Below are 23,729 nucleotides of genomic sequence, written 5' to 3'. Positions count from 1 at the left end.
CAGCATCTGCACTTTGATGTGATTTTGGGAGGGGCTGCCGGGATAATGGATCCAAATTTCCAGCTCAGGTTTGGGGTGAACGAACCAACACTTGGCACTAACACAACGATGATGAGCTCAGAGTGCAACAAGTGAAGCTCAAACCAGAACTGGAGCCAAGCAGGAAGAGAGAAAATGATGCAGCAATAGAATCTATGAAGCATGGAGATAAAGGATTGTTTGGGGAGGCCTTGCTGAGAAATTATCATTTAAATAAGACACCTTAGCTAACCAGGCATCAACTTGTTTACAGAGGGGGAGCTGCTGATATTACAAGCAGCCTATGAACAATTTGATAATTATCAGTGGCTGCTGATCAACTGTTTAGACTTTGGGAGTTACTGCGCTGAAACAGGCCCTTCGGCCCACCGAGTCCGTGTCGACCAGCGATCCCCGTACACTAACACTATCCTACACACTTTGTGTGACAATTTACAATTCTTATCAAAGCCAATTGACCTACAAACCTACACGCCTTTGGAGTGTGGGAGGAAGCTGGAGATCTTGGGGAAAACCCACGCAGGTCACAGGGAGAAGGTACAAACTCCGTACAGACAGCGCCCGTAGTCAGGATGGAATCTGGGTCTCTACGCTGTGAGGCAGCAACTCCTCTGCTGTCCCCCTCACAAAGAGTGTGGCCTCCCCATCATCAGGAGAACAATGATAGTGTTCTTCATAAAGTGAACTCAATCTCTTGTCAGGCTGTAGAATGTAAATATATTAACTGTGAATACATTAACCCATCCACTGCCAAGTACAGTTATTCCCGTCTGTTATCACATCTTATGAAGAGTGCTTCCACAAGCCAGCGTTCATCCCCATTCTCAATGCGGACATAGTTGTAACGCCACAATGCTGAGGAACTATATTCTGCACTCTTGTTATTTTCCGCTTTGCACTACCTGTTTTACGAGCTTGACTTGATTATATTCATGTATAGTATTATCTGATCTGATTGTATAGCATGTAAAACAAAGCTTCTCATTGTACCTCAGTATACATGACGATATAAAACCCCAAACCTAAACATTAAAGACACGGCATGGTGGTGCAGCGGTAGAGTAGCTGCCTCACAGCTCCAGAGACCCCGCTTCCATCCTGACTACGGGTGCTGTCTGCACTGAGTTTGTACCTTCTCCCCGTGACCCCTTGGGTTTTCTCCGATACCTTTCGGTTTCCTCCCGTACTCCAAACACGTGCAGGTTTGTAGGTTAGCTGGGTGGCAGTGTGAACTGTGAGGAGGCTGCTAGCTGAATGCAGGGTGACTTGGACAGGTTGGGTGAGTGGGCAGAGGCATGGCAGATGAAGTTTAAAACGGATAAATGCGAGGTTATCCACTTTGGTAGCAAAAATAGGAAGGCAGATTATTATCTAAATGATGTCAAGTTGGGAAAAGGGAAAATACAACGGGATCTGGAGGACCTTGTTCATCAGTCAATGAAAGTAAGCAGGTTACACAGAAAAGCTGGAGAAACTCAGCGGGTGCAGCAGCATCTATGGAGCGAAGGAAATAGGCAACGTTTCGGGCCGAAACCCTTCTGGCAACGTTTCGGGCCGAAACCCTTCTGGCAACGTTTCGGGCCGAAACCCTTCTTACAATGAAAGTAAGCATGCAGGTACAGCAGGCAGTGAAGAAAGCGAATGGCATGTTGGCCTTCATAACGAGGGGAGTTGCGTATAGGAGCAAAGAGGTCCTTCTGCAGTTGTGCAGGGCCCTAGTGAGACCACACCTGGAGTATTGTGTGCAGTTTTGGCCCCCTAATTTGAGGAAGGACATTCTTGCTATTGAGGGAATGCAGCGGAGGTTTACAAGGTTAATTCCCAGGATGGCGGGACTGTCATATGCTGAGAGAATGAAGCGGCTGGGCTTGTATACTTTGGAGTTTAGAAGGATGAGAGGGAATCTTATTGAAACATAAGATTATTAAGGGTTTGGACAGAGGCAGGAAGGTTTGAGGCTAGAGGCAGGAAACATGTTTCTGATGTTGGGGGAGTACAGAACCAGGGGCCACAGTTTAAGAATAAGAAGTCATTTAGAACGGAGATGAGGAACCACTTTTTCACACAGTTGTGAGTCTGTGGAATTATCTGCCTCAGAGGGTGGTGGTGGCCGGCTCTCTGGATGCTTTCAAGAGAGAGCTAGATAGGGCTCTTAAAGATTGCGGAGTCAGGGGATATGGGTAGAAGGCAGGAACGGGGTACTGATTGGGGATGATCAGCCATGATCACATTGAAACATAGAAACATAGAAATTTGGTGCAGGAGTAGGCCATTCGGCCCTTTGAGCCTGCACCGCCATTCAATATGATCATGGCTGATTATCCAACTCAGTATCCCGTACCTGCCTTCTCTCCATACCCTCTGATCCCCTTAGCCACAAGGGCCACATCTAACTCCCTCTTAAATATAGCCAATGAACTGGCCTCGACTACCCTCTGTGGCAGAGAGTTCCAGAGACTCACCACTCTCTGTGTGAAAAAAGTTCTTCTCATCTCAGTTTTAAAGGATTTCCCCCTTATCCTTAAGCGGTGACCCCTTGTCCTGGACTTCCCCAACATCGGGAACAATCTTCCTGCATCTAGCCTGTCCAACCCCTTAAGAATTTTGTAAGTTTCTATAAGATCCCCTCTCAATCTCCTAAATTCTAGAGAGTATAAACCAAGTCTATCCAGTCTTTCTTCATAAGACAGTCCTGACATCCCAGGAATCAGTCTGGTAAACCTTCTCTGCACTCCCTCTATGGCAATAATGTCCTTCCTCAGATTTGGAGACCAAAACTCCAGGTGTGGTCTCACCAAGACCCTGTACAACTGCAGTAGAACCTCCCTGCTCCTATACTCAAATCCTTTTGCTATGAAAGCTAACATACCATTCACTTTCTTCACTGCCTGCTGCACCTGCATGCCTACTTTCAATGACTGGTGCACCATGACACCCAGGTCTTGCTGCATCTCCCCTTTTCCTAGTCGGCCACCATTTAGATAATAGTCTTCTTTCCTGTTTTTGCCACCAAAATGGATAACCTCACATTTATCCACATTATACTGCATCTGCCAAACATTTGCCCACTCACCCAGCCTATCCAAGTCACCTTGCAGTCTCCTAGCATCCTCCTCACAGCTAACACTGCTCCCCAGCTTCGTGTCATCCGCAAACTTGGAGATATTGCCTTCAATTCCCTCATTCAGATCATTAATATTGAATGGCGGTGCTGGCTCGAAGGGCCGAATGGCCTACTCCTGCACCTATTGTCTATTGTCTAATTGGCTGGGTCTGAATGTAAATTGTCCCTAATGTGTGTAGGATAGTGTTAGTGTGTGGGGATCGCTGGTCGGCGCGGACTCGGTGGGTCGAAGGGCCTGTTTCCACGCTGGTTCTCTAAACTACACTGAATAACTGCAGCAACTCTACCACCAAGGTATATAGAGAATCAAAGCAGGGTTTAATTGTCTGCATTATCAATATCTGAAGTGGAATGTGCCTGGTTACATGAATACCCAGAATTGTAGCAACATGACCAGAGTCTGACTCAAACGCAGCCTTCATTTAAACAGGTTTTTCTTGACTTGATCGCTCAGCAATTTTTGCAGCCAGAAGCTGAACTCTGCAGATCTGAGAGAAAAAAACATCTCCAATCTTGTCTCCGGTAATTGATCCGAGGGCAGAACGAAGGTCTTAGGAAGAAGGGATAAATCGTCACATGTTTCTGGTTCCTGCCTGGTACAGAGCGGCTGGGTGTGGGCAAAATAAATAGAAAGCAACTACAGGTGCTGCTTTATAGTGAAGATAGACACAGAGTGCTGGAGTAACTCAGCGGGTCAGGCAGCATCTGTGGAGAACATGGATAGATGACGTTTCACAGAGTGCTGGAGTAACTCAGCGGGTCAGGCAGCATCTGTGGAGAACATGGATAGGTGCCGAAACGTTGCCTATTTCCTATCCATGTTCTCCACAGATGCTGCCTGACCCGCTGAGTTACTCCAGCACTCTGTGAAACGTCACCTATCCACGTTCTCCACAGATGCTGCCTGACCCGCTGAGTTACTCCAGCACTCTGTGAAACGTCACCTATCCATGTTCTCCACAGATGCTGCCTGACCCGCTGAGTTACTCCAGCACTCTGTGAAACGTCACCTATCCATGTTCTCCACAAATGCTGCCTGACCCGCTGAGTTACTCCAGCACTCTGTGAAACATCACCTATCCATGTTCTCCACAGATGCTGCCTGACCCGCTGAGTTACTCCAGCGCTTTGCGTTTTTTTTTGTAAACCAGCATCTGCAGTTTGAAACAAACAAGTTTGAAACAGTTTATTCATGGATAACCCCTTGAGATGGACAGTCATCTCATTTTCGAAGGGGTCCAACATCGAACATACAGCACAAGACATGACATACATAGAGGCTCTCATTGACCCACCTACCCACACACCAATCCCAAAACCCCTCCATCCCCACTTGTTATAGTTTATAACAATTGTTAATTAGCTTTACATATCCAATAATAACAATAGTTATGTGTTACAGCATAATGTTAATGCATAATACCATATACCACCTATCATACATCGTACGTTAATACATACTATCAACATTATTACATGATATTGGGACATAATACAATATAAGACCTTGTTACACTATGCAATACAATAATACATAAGTGTAATGGCCATGCATATACAATAGTTATGCCAAATGATCACACACAGAGCAAGCTAGATAAAGGAGCTCAAAGACTCTAATACTAGAAACAGGTACATGGTTTTATAAGGAAGGGTAAAAGTGTATTTTTAAATAGACGAAATGAGCTAATAGTTCTTATGGTACTAGGCAGAGTGTTCCAGTCAGAAGGAGCTTTGAATTTAAATGCACGTCTCCCAATTTCTTTGTTAGTTCTTGGAATGAAAAAGAAGGGTTGCTGAATATGTCTTAGTGAATATGAGGGTGTGTATGGTAATAGGTCTTGTTTTAAATAAGAAGGGTAATTGAGGTGGATGCATTTAAAGATGAACTGGAACCAGTGGTAGCATCTTCGAGCGTGGGGGGGATAACCAGTTTAGAGTTTCGTACATAGAACAGTGGTGAGTTCTGAAGAAGGGTTTCGGCCCGAAACGTTGCCTATTTCCTTCGCTCCATAGATGCTGCTGCACCCGCTGAGTTTCTCCAGCTTTTCTGTGTAACCTTCGATTCTCCAGCATCTGCAGTTCCCTCTTAAAAACAGTGGTGAGTTATATATGGACATCTTAAAATAAATCTGCAAAGACTATTATAAACTACATTAAGGGGTTGAAGATGTGTATCAAATGTATTCTGATAGACAATATCAGCATAATCCAGTGTTGGTAGTAGTAGTTGAGAGACAATTATTTTTCTCATCTGAAAGGTGAAACAATTTATATGGCGGTAAAGAATAGCTAGATTACAGCTGAGTTTTTTAGTAATCGTCTCACTATGCTGCGTAAATGAAAGCGTTGGGTCGAGCCAAACACCAAGATATTTGAAGTTCAATACTTGTTCTAATGGTGATCCTTCATTAAATGATATAGTCAGATCTACAGAATTACCAAGGCCTTGTCTGGTACCAAATAACATACTGCATGATTTATTTTTATTTAAAATTAATTTGTTAAATAATAGCCATTTCTGAACAGAAGTAAGATCTGATTGAAGGGTTCTTTCAATTTCAGACTTGTTAGTACTAGATGTATATAGCACCGCATCATCGGCATATATTGTTGACAGTTGTGTTTGACAGTCAGAACAGATATTAGGGAGGTCGTTTATGAAAATAGAGAAAAGGAGTGGTCCCAAGGACGAACCTTGCGGGACCCCCTTCTCAACAATTAAGGAATTGGATTGACTTCCATTAAAGGTGACACATTGGCGTCTGTTATGAAGGTATGAGTTAAACCACAGTAGATTGTTTTGAGAAAGACCAATAGAGTAAAGTTTATCAAGCAGTAGGTAGTGGTCAACAACATCAAAGGCCTTGGTTAGATCAAGAAAGATGGCACCGGTGAGTTTACCATCCTCAGAAGCAGTGAACACATCGCTGGTGAGTTTTAACAGAGCTGTAGTTGTGGAGTGATTAGGTCTGAACCCAGACTGGCATGGAGATAGAATGTTGAAAGTTGAGACATAATGTGAAAGCTGGTTGAACACTAGTTTCTCGAGGATTTTAGCTACTGAGTTGATAATTGAGATGGGGCGGTAATTATTAATATCTTGTGGGTCGCCTCCCTTATGCAGTGGAGTAACATTACCACACTTCCATGCCGAAGGGATGGTACAAGTTAGAGAAGGACAAATTAAACAGGTCGCATAGTGGGTACATTAGAATATTAGCTCCTAACTTAATGAATTTAGTCTCAATACCAGCTGGTCAAGATCCACAATCATCCTTCAATTCATTAATAGCATGTTGAACGTCAACAGGTTTTATTTTTTGAAAAGAAAAAGAGCTTCTACATGTAGAGGTAGCTGGAAAGTCACATATAATAGATGAGTCAAATACAGTAGTTTGTGTCTCCTTCATAGCTCACCCACGCACCATAAGAATAAGCCTCACCGCACACCGGGATCTCAGTCCGCTGACAGAAGCAACTCACAAAGAAAGCCTGATCTTTGCAAGATTTTAAGCATAAAAATGTCTTAGTGACTGTCCGTCAGCGTTGCCTTGCCGCACAGATTGGAAGTCAGAGAGTTGCAACAATCAGTGGTTGGGGATAAAATGGCCATTTATCATCCCCACAGCCTCCATCGACAGGGCTAAAATAAGTCATGGATTTTCCCTCAGGCTCAAATGATTTGCCTGTTAATGTGAAGTGACGGGTGGAGAAAAGCGGAGCTTCCACACCTTCTGCCGTTACAATATGAGCTTGGCTTTGGAGAACAGAAGAGCCATTATTTCATAAAAATGCAAATAATGATTAGCTGACGGGTCTTTCTTGCAGGAAAATCTGATCACAGGGCGATAACACAATAATAAGAGGCAGCGCTTGTTAGTGCAAGTCATCATTTAACCCCTCAGGGTACAATCCCCACAGCAAAATGCTGACTTCACAACTCTGCATTGCAGAATATCTGCCATTTGATAGTTGAGCCCACTTCTACACAGCAAGAAGCAACCATTCATCAAGCATCCAGCTCTCTCTCTGCCTCCAACATTTGGAGGAAACTTTAAAACAAGGTTCCGTCTATCTGCCTGTTCAGATGGGTACGTCCCAAAAATAAATATGTCATGGAGTCAGACAGCAGTGAAACAGGCCCTTTGGCCCAACTGTTCCATGCTGGCCAAGATGCCCCATCTAAACTCGTCCCATTTGCCTGCATTTGGCCCATATCCCTCTGAACTTTGCTATCCATTTACCTGGTCAAATGGGGGTGGGAGATTGCAACCTTCACGTGGTCCGCCCTGTTTCAACGAATGCAATCCACCCGGTGTGCACAATCAAATAACATCAACTAGAACACCGTACGAAAGAAGAAGAAAAACTGGTCAAATGTCATTTAAATGTTGTTATAGTCCCAGCCTCAACTACCTCCCCTGGCAGCTCGCTCCATAACCCACCACCATCTGTGTAAAAAAGTCATCCCTCAGATTCTCATTAAATCTTTCCCCTCTCACCTTAAACCCATGTCCTCTGGTTCTGAAGTCTGAAGAAGGGTTTCGGCCCGAAACGTCGCCTATTTCCTTCGCTCCATAGATGCTACTGCACCCGCTGAGTTTTCTCCAGCAATTTTGTGTACCTTCCTCTGGTTCTCGATTCCCCTAATCTGGGTAAAAGACTCTGTGCATTCAACCTTATCTGATTCCCTCATGATTTTATACACGTCTATAAGATCACCCCTCACCCTGCTGCGCTCCAAGGAATAAAGCCCTAGCCTTCCCAACCTCTCCCTGCAGGTCGAATCCTTAGTTTTAACATATACTATTGGGGGAGTGCAGTGTAGGTTCACCAGGTTAATTCCCAGGATGGCGGGATTGACATATGTTGAGAGAATGAGTCGACTGGGCTTGTATTCACTGGAATTTAGAAGGATGAGAGGGTTTCTTATAGAAACATATAACATTCTTAAGGGATTGGACAGGCTAGATGCAGGAAAAATGTTCCCGATGTTGGGGGTGTCCAGAGCCAGGGGTCACAGTTTAAGAATAAGGGGTAGGCCATTTAGGACTGAGATTGAGGAAAAACCCAGAGAGTTGTGAATCTGTGGAATTCTCTGCCACTGAAGGCAGTGGAGGCCAATTTACTGGATGTTTTCATGAGAGAGTTAGATTTAGCTCTTAGATCTAAAGGAATCAAGGGATATGGGGAGCAGGCAGGAACAGGGTACTGATTTAGGATGATCAGCCATGATCATATTGAATGGCAGTGCTGGCTCGAAGAGCCGAATGGCCTACTGCTGCACCTATTGTCCATGCTTCTAACAAGAGATTCCGCCTAAAGTTCTTCCTTCACCTGGAGACGTGCACCTCTCTATTTATCCATTGTTGCTCGCACAGAACAGTCTGTGATTTTCTACAGTATAAAACAAACAATGTGTTTCAGAACTCCATTGCAGGTGATAGACTCCTGTCTGATATCCACAATAAACCCACTGACTCCCAAGGCTATTTGGACTACACTTCTTCCTACCCTGCTTCCTGAAAGGACTCCATCCCCTTTTCCCAATTCCTCCGTCTACGCCGCATCTGCTCCCAGGATGAGGTGTTCCACACCAGGGCATTGGAGATGTTCTCATTCTTCATGGAATGGGGGTTCTCCTCTTCTACTATAGATGAGGCTCTCACCGGGGTCTCTTCTGTACCCCGTGACTCTGCTCTCACTCCCCATCCCCCCCACTCGTAACAAGGGCAGAGTCCCCCTTGTCCTCACCTTCCACCCTACCAGCCGTCACGTACAACAGATAATCCTCCAACATTTTCGCCACCTCCAATGGGATCCTACCACTGGCCACATCTTCCCATCTCCTCCCCTTTCGGCTTTCTGCAGAGACAGCTCCCTCCGTAACTCCCTGGTCAATTCGTCCCTTCCCACCCAAACCACCCTCTCTCCTGGCACTTTCCCCTGCAACGGCAGGAAATGCAACACTTGTCGCTTTACCTCCCCCCTTGACTCCATCCAAGGACCCAAGCATCTTTCCAGGTGAGGCAGAGGTTCACCTGCACCTCCTCCAACCTCATCTATTGTATCCGCTGCTCGAGGTATCAGCTGCTCTACATCGGTGAGACCAAGCGCAGGCTTGGCGATCACTTCGCCCAACACCTCCGCTCGGTTCACATTAACCAACCTGATCTCCCAGTGGCTCAGCACTTCAACTCCCCCTCCCATTCCGAATCCGACTTTCTGTCCTGGGCCTCCTCCAGGGCCAGTGTGAGGACCACCACAAATTGGAGGTGCAGCACCTCATATTTTGCTTGGGCAGTTTACACCCCAGCGGTATGAACATTGACTTCTCCAATTTCAGGTAGTCCCTGCTTTCGCCCTCTTTCCCCTCCCATTCCCAGCTCTCCCTCAGCCCACTGTCTCCGCCTCTTCCTTTCTTCTTCCCGCCCCCCCTCCCCCCCACCTTCACATCAGTCTGAAGAAGGGTCTCGACCTGAAACGTTGCCTATTTCCTTCGCTCCTTAGATGCTGTCTCACCCACTGAGTTTCTCCAGCATTTTTGTCTACTTTTGTTTTCAGAACAAGATTGGAAGTGACATATTTTCTATGAAACATATTACAGAATGCCATGAGGTGCTCTACAAGTACAAGCTTTAGTTTATTTATTAGTTTAAGAGCTACTGAACAAGAAATCTAAGTAGGGCATTTTGTTTGTCATACAGATTTCCAGTTAGTCTGGAATCCTGCACAAACAAAAGCTGATCCACAATGCTATTGCCCACACCTTAGTCAGCACCCACTTGCCTTCACACTTGGCTATCATTCCACTAACACTCTGTCTCCACCCAAAACATTCATACCTTTAGTTTCCCTCTCCCCTGACTCTCAATCTATAAAGGGTCCCGACCTGAAACCAGAGATGCTGCCTGACCCGCTGAGTTACTCCAGCACTCTGTGAAACGTCACCTATCCATGTTCTCCACAGATGCTGCCTGACCCGCTGAGTTACTCCAGCGCTCTGTGAAACGTCACCTATCCATGTTCTCCACAGATGCTGCCTGACCCGCTGAGTTACTCCAGCACTCTGTGAAACGTCCCCTATCCATGTTCTCCACAGATGCTGCCTGACCCGCTGAGTTACTCCAGCACTCTGTGAAACATCACCTATCCATGTTCTCCACAGATGCTGCCTGACCCACTGAGTTACTCCAGCACTCTGTGTGTGTATGTGTATTAACCAGCACCTTCAGTTCCTTGTTTCCACACTAACACCTACATTCTGACTTTGTCATCTTCCATTTCAAATCGCTCCCGGTCTCCACACAACCTTCTCATGCAGCTTCCTACCACCCGAGTCATTTAATTCTTGCTCTCACAGTTTTAGTCTAGTTTAGTTTATAGAGATACAGTGTGGAAACAGGCCCTTCAACCCACTGATTCTGCACCGACCAGCCATCCCCGTACACTAACACTATCCTACACACACTAGGGACAATTTACATTTATTCCAATTGACTTACAAACCTATACGTCTTTGGGGTGTGGGAGGAAACCGGGGATCCCGGAGAAAACCCACGTGGTCACGGGGAGAACGTACAAACTCTGCAATGACAGCACCCGTTGCCAGGATCAAACCCGGGTCTCTGGCACTGCAAGCGCTGTATGGCAGCAACTCTACTACTGTGCCACCATTCCCGAGCATCATTCATTTTCTTTGCCTGGACATTGGTGCCTGTGTCGATGCCTTTAGTAATGGGAAGAGTTTGGGAGATCTGCGCTTGTTCTCTCTGCAGCTGCCCGAGACGGTGATAGGGAAAATTTCTCCCCAACATTATATTTAGTTAAATGTGAATCGTACACAGAACTAAAGAGATTTATATTCCAGACTGACACGGCTGAACTTAGATGTATTTCCCCACCTACAACAAAAATGAATGTTAGCACAAGGAACTGCAGGTGCTGGAATATTGAGCAAAACACAAAGTGCTGGAGGAACTCAGCGGACTTAATGGACAGACATACAAACATAGAAAATAGGTGCAGGAGTAGGCCATTCGGCCCTTCGAGCCTGCACCGCCATTCAATATGATCATGGCTGATCATCCAACTCAGTATCCTGTACCTGCCTTCTCTCCATACCCCCTGATCCCTTTTGCCACAAGGGCCACATCTAACTCCCTCTTAGACATGAAAACAATTAGGAGGTTATATAGTCATAGAGTGATACAACGCAGAAACAGGCCTTTTGGCTCAACTTGCCCACACCGGCCAACAATGTCCCAGCTACACTAGTCCCACCTGCCCGCGTTTGGTCCATATCCCATCCAAACTTGTCCTATCCATGTGCCTGTCTAACTGTTTCTCTAATGTTGGGATAGTCCCAGCCTCAACTACCTCCTCTGGCAGCTTGTTCCATGCACCCACCACCCTCTGTGTGAGAAAGTTACCTCTTGGATTCCAATTAAATCTTTTCCCCTTCACCTTAAAAGTTCCTGAATTAGTATGGGATAATGTGCCTCCTTTCAGGCACCTGTGTCTAATCATTTCACGAGCACACTGACAGAAAGCACAGGGTGAAGTCTCCCTGTAATATTTGCAGCAGTACCTCCTGTGGCAGTACAAAGCCTCGTTTCAGTGGGGTTATTGATAGGGAACATTCCCCCACACACATTACTTTTCTCTCCGTGTGGATCGTCAATGAGCCATTCAGCGACATGGCTTCATTACTCTTGATAACGATCTGATGCTCACTGCATTAGAGAATCACTTTAGTTCATGGCTGATCTTTATAACATTGCAGTTCACAATCCATTGAATGATACACTTGATTTAAAAAGGCAATTACAATATTAATATAATTGGTTACTTTGCACCATCCAATATATTTAACAAGTCAATCATTACGTACAATATTGTCTTGTAGACGCATGGAGACAGAGGGAAAAAGAGATCCGACTGAGATGCACAAGTGCCAATCAACTTGTTTTAGGTGTAAGGGCAATTAGTTCCTTGCATCAAAGGATTAGACACAGGATACAGGAGTGATTTGTCTGCTACAATTAATCAGCTAAATGCATGTTGCAACAGCTTTCCAAGCGTTAAAATAATCAACATCTTGTGCATCTTCTCAAACACTTCCAGAGAGACGTCCTCGAGTGATTCAGTGAAAAGAGGATGTGGATGGGGCCATGATTGACCAGGAGTTGGTGAGGTGCGGATTAGACCAGGAGTTGGTGAGGTGGGATTAGACCAGGACTTGGTCTAATCGTAACAGAGGCCATTCGGACTGTAAACTCCCATCTCACCAGGGACTAACTTTACTGAACGTTTTTCCTTCCAATATTTAATATGTAAAAGAATATGTGTGTGTTTATGATTGTGTTTATACTTTGTTTGGTTGTTTGTTTGTTTGTCTTTTTGCACAAAGTCCGCGAGCATCGCCACTTTTCATTTCACTGCACATCTCGTATGTGTATGTGACGAATAAACTTGACTTGACTTGACTTGAGTTGGTGAGTGGGGATTAGACCAGGACTTGGTGAGGTGGGATTAGACCAGGAGTTGGTGAGTGGGGATTAGACTAGGAGTTGGTGAGTGAGTGGGTGCAGGGAATGGGAACATTGACCATGTACACAAATTGGAAGCTTGTGACACACGGAGCCCCAAAGGGATAGGTCCGAGAGACATCGTTTTTAGAGTCATAGAGTGATACAGCGTGGACACAGGCCCTTCGACCCAACTTGCCAACATGTCCCAGCTACACTAGGCCCACCTGCCTGCATTTGGTCCATATCCAAACCTATCCTATCCATGTACCTATGTAAATGTTTCTTAAATGTTACGATAGTCCCTGCCTTAACTACCTCCTCTGGCAACTCGTTCCATACACCCACCACCTTCTGGGTAAAAAAGTTACCCCTCAGTTTCCTATTAAATCTTTCTCCCCTCACCTTAAACCTATGTCCTCTGGTTCTCGATTCACCTACTCTGGGCAAGAGACTCAGTACCTCTGCCTGATTTATTCCTCTCATGATTTGGTACACCACCATAAGGTACACCTCCATAAGGTCCACCTCCATAAGGTCACCCCTCATCCTCCTGAGCTCCAAGGAATAAAGCCCCAGCCTGCTCAACCTTTCCCTAAACCTCAGGCTCTCGAGTCCTGACAACATCCTTGTAAAATTCTCTCTGTTTTTATGAAGTGATGCAGTGAGATGCTGCTGTACTTGCTGCCAAAATTACGTTGGGTGGCAGAGAAAGCGAGGTAAATGAAAGAAATATGTTGACAAATAAACTTGAACCTTGATAATTGAAGTGAGTTCACCAAACTGTGGAGGGCTGGAGTTGAGGGTGGGGATCGTTGAGGCTGTTCACCTCAACCTAGAAAGATAAATGGAAGTATTTACCACAGAGCGGGGAGCTGTAATGTGCAGACGGACTGTGAGATTTAGGGCTCCCAGTACAGAAATCACTAAAAGCTAGTGGGTAGGCACAAAAAAATAATTAAAGGCTAATGGAATATTGACCTTTATCTCAAGGGGCTGGGAAGAAAAGGAGAAGAATTTACATTGCATCAGGTTAGGTGCGGAGTGCTGAATCAGTGTGGGGGTTTGGGCCGTGAGTTTCAGAATGGCACACGGAATAAACAGGTTGATCATCAGGGTAAATGACAATATAAAAGATAAAGATGATCTAGCCACCCTGATTAAAGGATTGCTTTTCATGGAGGAATCCAGGCCTTTCCTCAGATTGTACCTCTTCCTTACACAGTATGGGGATGATTTACAGTGCCATGTTAACCTATAAACCCGCACGTCGCTGGGAATCGTGTGTAAGTTATAGGAGCAGCAGTAGGCCATTCGGCCCATTGAGTCCACTCCGCCATGTGAAAGGAAACTGGAGCATCCAGAGGTAAGTCAGACAATCACAGGGAGAACTTGCAAACTCCACAAAGAAAGCATCCGGGGTCAGGACTAATCCCAAGTCATGGAAGCTGTGAGGCAGCAACTCTAGAAGCTATTGTACCAGGCAGGTGGAATAGGGAAGAAGATATCTTGTTGAGTCACCACACTCTGTATCAAGTGATACTGATAGCCAGCCTTATCAGGTTCGGTTCCATTACATCTGCTTGTTATTTATATCCCCTGTATCACGGGACAGAACCTGCATGTCAGTCATGTGTGGTGGCTCCACTCAAGGTGCCCGCTTTCACATTTTTAAGTTGATGGTGAAGGAAAATGAAAGCAAATTGTTGGCTGTGAGGAAGGGTTCAAATACAAATGGAGCTGGAAAGGGTGGGGAGAGGATGTAATACCATATTGCCAGGGTTGAATGGCTTGGGCTCTTTGGAGAGGTTGTGCAGGCTAGGAGTTAATTCCATGGAGCGCAGGAAGCTGAGGGGTGACCTTATAGAGGTGTACAAAATCACCAGCGGAACAGAGAGAGGGTCAAAGCACACAATCATTTACCCAAAGTAGGAGAACCAAGAACCAGAGGACATAGGTTTAAGGTGAGAGGAGAAAGAATGACCCCTCAGCAGAAGTGTCCACGTGGTAGGGCTGGAAACTGGAAGTATCCTGAGCTAATTCTGCTACCACTATCATCTATTGCAACAAGTGATGGCTCCCACTGATTGTCGCCAGAAGCCTGTGTCCTTGACAGCGAGGCCAACATTTGTCACAAGACGGATACGAAAGGAGAGGAAAAAGTATTAATAGGAACCTGAGGGGCAACGTTTCCACACATGGAACGAGCTGCTGGAGGAGGTAGTTGCGACAGGGACTAAAACAACATTGAAAAGACATTTGGACAGGTACATGGATAGGAAAGGTTTAGAAGGATATGAGCCAAACGCAGGCAAATGGGACTAGTGTAGATGGGGCATCTTGGTTTGGACGAGCTCACTGTGATGTTGCATGTGTTACAAATAAACCACAATTGACTATTGAAGGCTGTCACAGACATTGTTTTTCAGGGAAAAAGATAGAGAGATCTGGTGGGAAACTGAACAACTGGTGAAGAGTTTTAGTCTAATCAGGTTGTCCAAAAGCTCAAAACCCACATCTAGTAGTCCAGAAGGCACTGGAATACTCAACAACTCTGCATGTTTCTGTGAAGAGCAAAAACACAGGCTGCTCGGTGACTAGTGATCAGAAATAGAATGCTTCCAGGATAAAGTCAGATAGACCGGTTTAGTTCAGTTTGGTTTAGTTTAGAGTTACAATGTGGAAACAGGCCCTTCAGCCCACCTAGTCCGCGTTGACAGGCACTCACCCTGTACACTAACACGCTTGGGACCATTTACAATTCTTACTGAAGCTAATTAACCTACAAACCTGGCCATCTGTGGAGTGTGAGAGGAAACCAGAGATCCAGACACCAGATCCAGACTTGGAGAAAACTCACGCAGGTCACGGGGAGAACGTACAAACTCTTTACAGACAGCACCCGTAGTCAAGATGGAACCCGGGTCTCTGGCGCTGTTGGGCAGCACCTCTACCAATACACCATTGTGCTGCCCTGAATCTAAAACCAGAGGACATTCGTTTAAAGTGGGAGGTGAAAGATTCAATAGGGACCCAAACAGTAGGTTGTAAGGTGTAGAGGGGGGATGGGGGAGAATGAAAGGGGTCAGGGGTTATGGGGAGAAGGCAGGGGAATGGGGTTAGGAGGGAGAGATAGATCAGCCATGATTGGATGGCGGAGTAGATTTTATGGGTCGAATGGACTAATTCTGCTCCTATCACTTATGAAAGGAGCAGTCAGTGATATGATGGAATGCGGAGGGAAGGTTGACGGACAAGGGTGTGATGGAGCTGGGTACAAGGGCCAGTGAACAATGATAGGCACATCGGAGGAGTAGGAGGGGGTGAAGCGGTGAGGAAGATGCGGTGAGGACAGGAGTATTGTGTGCAGTTTTGGTTCCCTAATTTGAGGAAGGACATTCTTGTTATTGAGGGAGTGCAGCGTAGATTTACAAGGTTAATTACCGGGATGGCGGGACTGTCATATGCTGAGAGAATGGAGCAGCTGGGATTGTACACTCTGGAGTTTAGAAGGATGAGAGGGAATGTTATTGAAACATATTAGGGTTTGGACACGCTAGAGGCAGGAAACATGTTCCCGATGTTGGGGGAGTCCAGAACCAGGGGCCACAGTTTAAGAATAAGGGGTGCCATTTAGAACGGAGATGAGGAAACATTTTTTCTCACAGAGAGTTGTGAGTCTGTGGAATTCTCTGCCTCAGAGGGCAGTGGAGGCCGGTTCTCTGGATACTTTCAAGAGAGAGCTAGATATGGCTCTTAAAGATAGCGGAATCAAATGATATGAGGAGAAGGCAGGAACGGGATACTGATTGGGGATGATCAGCTATGGTGGTGCAGTCTCAAAGGGCCGAATGGCCTACTCCTGCATCTATTGTCTATTATCTGTTGTCTAGGAGCTGGACGTAAATAGGAGTCGCCAAATAAAACCTGGTTATTCTGAGACGACAGTGATGAGGCCTGGAAACGTGAGATATACGTACATGGATGGAATGAAATTGTTGAATTAAATGTGAGATGCAGAAGGGTGGAAGGTGTGAAGTTATAAGTGAGGTGTTGTAAGTTGCCAACGGGCTTCGCTGAACAGATGGCCAAGCACACAGGGTCTTGGATAGAGAAGTAAAGTAACAGGCAATTGGTGGTCTGTCACCACACTTGTGGATTTAACAGATTTGTTATTCAAAGTTGTCACATCAACTACATTTGGTGTCCTCAAGGGGACCATAGTGTTCACTAAGATGCAGAAGGTTCTGGTAAAATTACTGCTCTGCCTGGTTAGTGTTTGGAACCCTAGATAACCCTAGATTTAAGAAGGGAGGGAGAGAGAAAACGGGGAATTACAGACCAGTTAGTCTAACATCGGTAGTGGGGAAACTGCTAGAGTCAGTTATTAAAGATGGGATAGCAGCACATTTGGAAAGTGGTGAAATCATTGGACAAAGTCAGCATGGATTTACAAAAGGTAAATCATGTCTGACGAATCTTATAGAATTTTTCGAGGATGTAACTAGTAGCGTGGATAGGGGAGAACCAGTGGATGTGGTGTATCTGGACTTCCAGAAGGCTTTCGACAAGGTCCCACATAAGAGATTAGTATACAAACTTAAAGCACACGGCATTGGGGGTTCAGTATTGATGTGGGTAGAGAACTGGCTGGCAACCAGGAAGCAAAGAGTAGGAGTGCAGAGACGATTCACCAGACTGATTCCTGGGATGTCAGGACTGTCTTATGAAGAAAGACTGGATAGACTTGGTTTATACTCTCTAGAATTTAGGAGATTGAGAGGGGATCTTATAGAAACTTACAAAATTCTTAAGGGGTTGGACAGGCTAGATGCAGGTAGATTGTTCCCGATGTTAGGGAAGTCCAGGACAAGGGGTCACAGCTTAAGGATAAGGGGGAAATCCTTTAAAACTGAGATGAGAAGAACTTTTTTCACACAGAGAGTGGTGAATCTCTGGAATTTTACTTCGGAGTCACGTGAGTGACTACGTGAAGAACCCCGCTTCCACGCATGCGTGTCATATCGCTACACGCATTGCAACGAGTCACACAGGGGGAACGGCGTTCCCCAAGCGGGAGATTTGAAAGTCGGGAACAGCAGGTAAGAGACTCTGCGTTCCTTTTTACTACTTACTTTTAGGAGGCTGCGGAAAGCTGGTGGGGAGACCCGTGGAGGGCGAGCAGCCAGCAGCAGCAACAGCACGAGTTTCCCTGGAGGGGAACAACCTGAGCCCGACTTTGCTCCCGCACCGGCAAAATTCACCTCTCGGCCGGGCGGGAAGCAAAGTAAAAAAGGTCCCTATGCCAGTCTCAAACGAGACTGGCTTGGGACCAGTCGCTAGCAGCCAGCACAGAGGCTGCGGGACAGACAGCACGGACCAGCGGTACCGGGGCTCGAAACGCTCAGCGAGTGCAGCGGCACTTATGGAGTCGGAACGGGACGTTCGGGCTGAAAACCTTGTTCACAAGGTAAGCACCAGGGTCCAGGGGATCTATAGGAACAGCCGGGGTTACCGGCTGCGGAACTGCCGCGAAGGACCAGGCCCGTGAACACCGGGGTCGGTCCAAGCGGCTCGAACCCGACACAGGGAACGACGGTCACCGGCGGGAGAAGGAAAGTCGGGAACAGCAGGTAAGAGACCCTGCGTTTCCTTCAACTTACCTTTCTAGGTGCAGACATGGACCAGGTCCATGTAAGGTGCAGAAGGCCGGCGGGAGAACCGCGGAGGAGCGGCAGTAGCAGCAGCAGCGGCAGCGGCAGCAGCAGTGGCAGCCGGCAGTTGCAGTAGCACAGACAGCAGCAGTGGCAGCTGGCACTTCGTGAGGAGCTGGCAACGGCAGGAGCAGCATGGGCACATCGATTCCCGGAGGGGGAAAAACACCTGTGCCCAACTTCGCTCCAGCATGGTGAGAAAGTTCATTTCTCGGCAGCAAAGGACTTTGCAGTTGACTGGCTGCAATCTACTACAAGGGACCAGTATGTGAGTACCAGGATCGGTCCCAGCGGGGTTTTAGTTACAATAATCGCTTCTCGGCTTTTTGGCTAAGATCAAGTGTAGTATCTGTTCTTATCAGTTTAATATCTGATACACCCCTTATCTAGGGACTATATATTATATAAAAACTATAGTAGCTGTTATCATCAGTTTTAATGTCTTATATGTCCCTTATCTAAGGACCATATAAGTAGGAGTGCCCAGAATTGAGGGCATTAGAGTGGGGTTGACCGGCTGCAACGACCATAAGGGACCAGTACCGTCAGTACGGGGGTGGGTCCCAGGGGTCTAAGATAAAGGAGCAGCCAGGAGTGCTGAGAGCGTTGAAGTCAGGTTAAAGGAATAGATGGAAGCAGCTGTGCCAGTTATCCTCCACACCGGCCATATCCACTTCACGGAAGGAAGGACAAAACTGGAGAAGGAGGACCATGGAACAGCGGGCAGCCAGCAGCAGCCAGCGGCACTTGGATCAACCGTAGTGGGATCAGCTGTGCCCGATGTCGGCCCCGCACCGGCCAGATCCATGTGACCGAGCGGTAGGCTAGACACAAATCAAACAAGGTAATGGACTCGGAAGGGTCCGACTTTGCATAAAACCGCCGGCAACCAGTGCCCGAGAGGGCTGGAGCGGGAAGAAGCGGTGTATGGAGCCTTGCTCCAACGTGATAAAACCACAGCAGTACCTCTTTGAGGGCTGCACAATGCTTTTACCCCATCAGAGGGGAGCACTGTGGGTCAGTTCTGGGCTGACCTGCAAGAGGGGTCCGCAGAACAAAAGACAAGTGGGCAGCAGTTTAGCCCCACATGGGTACCCCGTGTGGGACCCTAGAGATCTCTAACTCTATAAAAAAGAGTAGGCAGGACCCTGATGGGCCAGAGCCTGGTAATACAGCGTCCCATGATCCTAACACAGCAGGGACTCTGCTGGACATGGTGGCCGATTACTTTAGCCAAGTCAAACATGGGTAGACTTGGATCCAGGATGGCAATAGTATTACTATATGTCTGGCCACAAACGCCAACAAGAAAAATTTACAAACACTGGCCAGACATCTGCCACCTGGCAACGGTGAGGCATTACAGGTGCCCAGTGTAAACCAATGCATTTGGCAGCATATGGACGAACATCAGGAACCAGGACCTCAAGATCCAGAGAACCTTCAAGGGATTGACGGAAGGCATCATAGCACACACCAGCACCCTGGACTAAACGTAGGTAACCAAAGACCATCAAGACGCACTAGATCTGTTTAATAATATGCAATATAACCTGAACTACACGTGGAAGGCGGCCATTCAGCCAGCACTAGGACCCCAAAAATGCTACCATTTGCAAATAAAAACCGTGTGTGGACTAAGCCAAGACACTGGGGCTCATCAAGGCCAGCGCAAGGGCCTATTTTGGAGCATGATACCAGCCACAGGCAAGGCCATAAAAAATGTGGCTCATACCAGTAGCAGGGTCAGAAATCAATATAACCTGCAGGATCCGTTTTAGGGTATGGCCAGGGCGGCCACCCTGGAAGATGCGGAAGCCTCAACCTCCCACACAACCCCGAACAAGAAATATTAAACCAGAACCTTATTTTCAAAAAAAACAAGGAAAAATAACAAAAACCACCGGTAACCAGGGAGGTAGGTGGGTGGGGTTTTCTTCTGTTAAAATAGGGACCTACGAGGGTAGGGGAGGTTGCAACACTACAGTTATGTATGGTATATAATCACTACAGATTCATATAATCTCAGCAGTATTCAGGGTTATCTGATAGGGTTTTTCTCATCCCATTAACCACAGTACATCATACACCAGAAGGGCATTTTGTCCTTACATAAACCAAACAATCTAAAACCCACATGGTGCTACAAGAATTGTACACAAAAGATGGGATTGAACATATTTATTAAATATAAGATAGAGTAGGGTTGCAGGATTATCATTGATTTTAACCCTAAACACATTTGTTTTAGATATTCATTTTAAGATGGATGCTCTTATTATTGATATAGACTTGGTGTCAGTTGTGGGTTTCTATATGGCAGGCATTGACTCAATAGAGGAACTTTGGCAATATAGAGCTTACATAAGGGGCAATCATTAGCCCCATTATTATGTACTAAAATTCGTAAACCAGCTTGGCATTGTTATGTAAATAAGCCATAGGGTGAGGTTTTCCCCCGTTCGGACCCATCATTGGGGTACTAGGGATAATTCAACCACACTCGGCATCTGGAATTTTCAGAGTACCCGACTGACCTTCTCAATCATGGTATTTCAGTCTTACAGGGGATGGTGTTAGAACCATGTTCCCTATGAACATTGCCAAAAAAAAAAAAAAAAAAAAAAAAAAGTATAAAAATAATAATAAAAAAAAAAAAAAAAATTATTGATTTATCCAGTGACTGGAGGCAGTCATCCATGCCATAACACTATGGATTTATTGATTTGTAGAGTCTAACAGACCCACTACACTGTCAGACAGGACGATGAATCTCATCTCATCTGCACTAAGACTGTCAACACGGAAGCAGTACCTTGGACACATCAAGAAATGGGGCATATACTGCTTGGACAACAATCTCGACCAAAAGGCCAAGAACATTCTGGCCGTATTGGAATTTTTACAAGCCTCCATTAGGATAATCGATGGAGCTACAGTGCCTTCAATAGTGCCACAAGTGCACTCTCCAATTACCTATCACAAGGAACGGAGCGGCACGCGGTGGAAACGCACCCCTGGTAAGAAAACCAGGTACTCCGAAATCTGGGACGTGGGTGTCGTTTCTCAACATGCTGAGGAGCCTGTAGCTCATAACAGCGTTGTCACTTCAGTAACAGTCCAGGAAGATGGTTATGCTCATGGTGTTATTTACCGCACAACAAGTCCAGCCATTAAGCAAACTGAGCCTGGACTCCCTGATCATCTCACCGAGAAACTGGTGTTGTCATACAGGATTTAATAAAAGAAAACAGATCGGGTTCCTCGGGTCAAGTGTTTGAATTTATGGTACACCCATATGGCAAACGACTGTATAGCAAGACACATCTAACAATACATAGAATATACTAAGAACATTCGAGGTCAGAGAATGGAGTTGTTTATCTCTTACAAGAAACCGCATGAAAGGGTCATGACTCAAACTATATCAAGGTGGCTCAAATAGGTCCTAAAAATGGCAGAAATAGACACTAATGTTTTAACTCTCATTCCACCAGGGCTGCAGCAACATCCGCAGCAAAAATTGTACAGGTACCCACAGACCAAATCCTCAGAATGGCAGGATGGTCATTAAAAAAGGGTTTTCCACAGGTTTTATAATAAACCAGTTATTTTTTGGAGCCATCATTGTATTAAGAAAACATTTTATGTTCAACAAAATAATTTGCCCGAAAGGTTACAGGGCTATGATTCTCAAATTTTTAAAAAATGTTATATATTTTTTCGTTATACCACACAACTCTTTGTATAATTGTGTTTAAAATTACTAATGATGCTCTCTCCCAATACCCAAGGCAGTTTGTGAAGCATGGACTCGTTCCACGGCATGAGGTCACAGAGCTTTGAAATCTTCACGTAGTCACTCACGTGACTCCGAAGTAAAATAGTAAGATTAAACGAGAACTTACCAGTTTGAAGTTTGATCTGTATTTTATGAGGAGTTACGATGAGGGATTACGTGCCCTCCGCTCCCACCCTCTTATGATCATATCAAAAACTGGTATCTCTTTGGTAATCTTACTATGTTAGATCATTATAGGTTCCTGTGACCTCACACCGCTGCTTTGAAGTATGACACGCATGCGTGGAAGCGGGCTTCTTCACGTAATCCCTCATCGTAACTCCTCATAAAATACAGATCAAACTTCAAACTGGTAAGTTCTCGTTTAATCTTACTATTCTCTGCCACAGACGGTAGTCGAGGCCAGTTCATTGGCTATATTTAAGAGGGAGTTAGATGTGGCCCTTGTGGCTAAGGGGATCACAGGGTATGGAGAGAAGGCAGGTACGGGATACTGAGTTGGATGATCAACCATGATCATATTGAATGGTGGTGCAGGCTCGAAGGGCCGAATGGCCTACTCCTGCACCTATTTTCTATGTTTCTATGTTTCTATAACAGGTTGGGATACATCACAGCTTGGTTTAGGAACAGCTCCATCCAAGACTGCTGGAAATTACAGCGAATTGTGGACGCAGCCCAGACCATCGCACAAACCAACCTCACTTCCATTGACTCCATCTACACCTCACGCTGCCTCGGCAAGGCCAGCAGCATCATCAAGGACCAGTCGCACCCCGGCCACTCCCTCTTCTCCCCTCTCTCAACGGGCAAAAGGTACAGAAGTGTGAAAACGCACACCTCCAGATTCAGGGACAGTTTCTTCCCAGCTGAGAGGCAACTGAACCATCCTACCACAACTACAGAGTGGTCCTGAACTACTATCTACCTCATTGGTGACCCTCGGACTATCCTTGATCGGACTTTGCTAGCTTTACCTTGCACTAAACGTTATTCCCTTATAATGTATCTGTACACTGTGAATGGATCGATTGTAATCATGTATTGTCTTTCCCGCTGACTGGTTTGCACGCAACAAAAGCTTTTCACTTACGCTTATGTCTCAGTACATGTGACAATAAATGAAATGAGGTAGCAAGGCGGTAAAAGGATTGGTGTTACGTTGCCCAGGGAGGTCCATCTGACGTGGAGTGGGCATTAGTAAATATAGGAGAGTGTACCAGAGCATCCTGGAGGGAACGGTCTCATCAGGATGCCGAATGGGAAAGATGTCCCTGATAGTGCGATCATTCTGAAGGAGCAAGAACAGTGTGGAGGATCATCCATTACATGTTAAGACCTATGAGGAGGGAGATATGAGCACAAGTAAAGTACAGAGAAGTGTGAGGTGTTGTATTTTGAGACGCCGAACAAGGGCAGGACCTACACAGTGAATGGTCGGCCTCTGGGTAGTGTTGTAGAGCAGAGGGATCTAGGAGTACAGGTGCATGGATCCTTGAAGGTGGTCACAGGTAGAA

At 45.9% G+C, this 23,729-nt stretch overlaps 1 pseudogene; it reads left to right on the top strand.

The window, feature by feature from the left end:
• The first annotated feature begins 18,720 nt into the window (after window positions 1–18,720).
• Window positions 18,721–18,826, top strand: LOC129696797 (U2 spliceosomal RNA; annotated as a pseudogene).
• Window positions 18,827–23,729: the final 4,903 nt, after the last annotated feature.

This window comes from Leucoraja erinacea, chromosome 4 (genome assembly GCF_028641065.1).
Source record: "Leucoraja erinacea ecotype New England chromosome 4, Leri_hhj_1, whole genome shotgun sequence".
Lineage (NCBI taxonomy): Eukaryota > Metazoa > Chordata > Chondrichthyes > Rajiformes > Rajidae > Leucoraja > Leucoraja erinaceus.
This window is presented reverse-complemented; position numbering and strand designations above follow the sequence as displayed.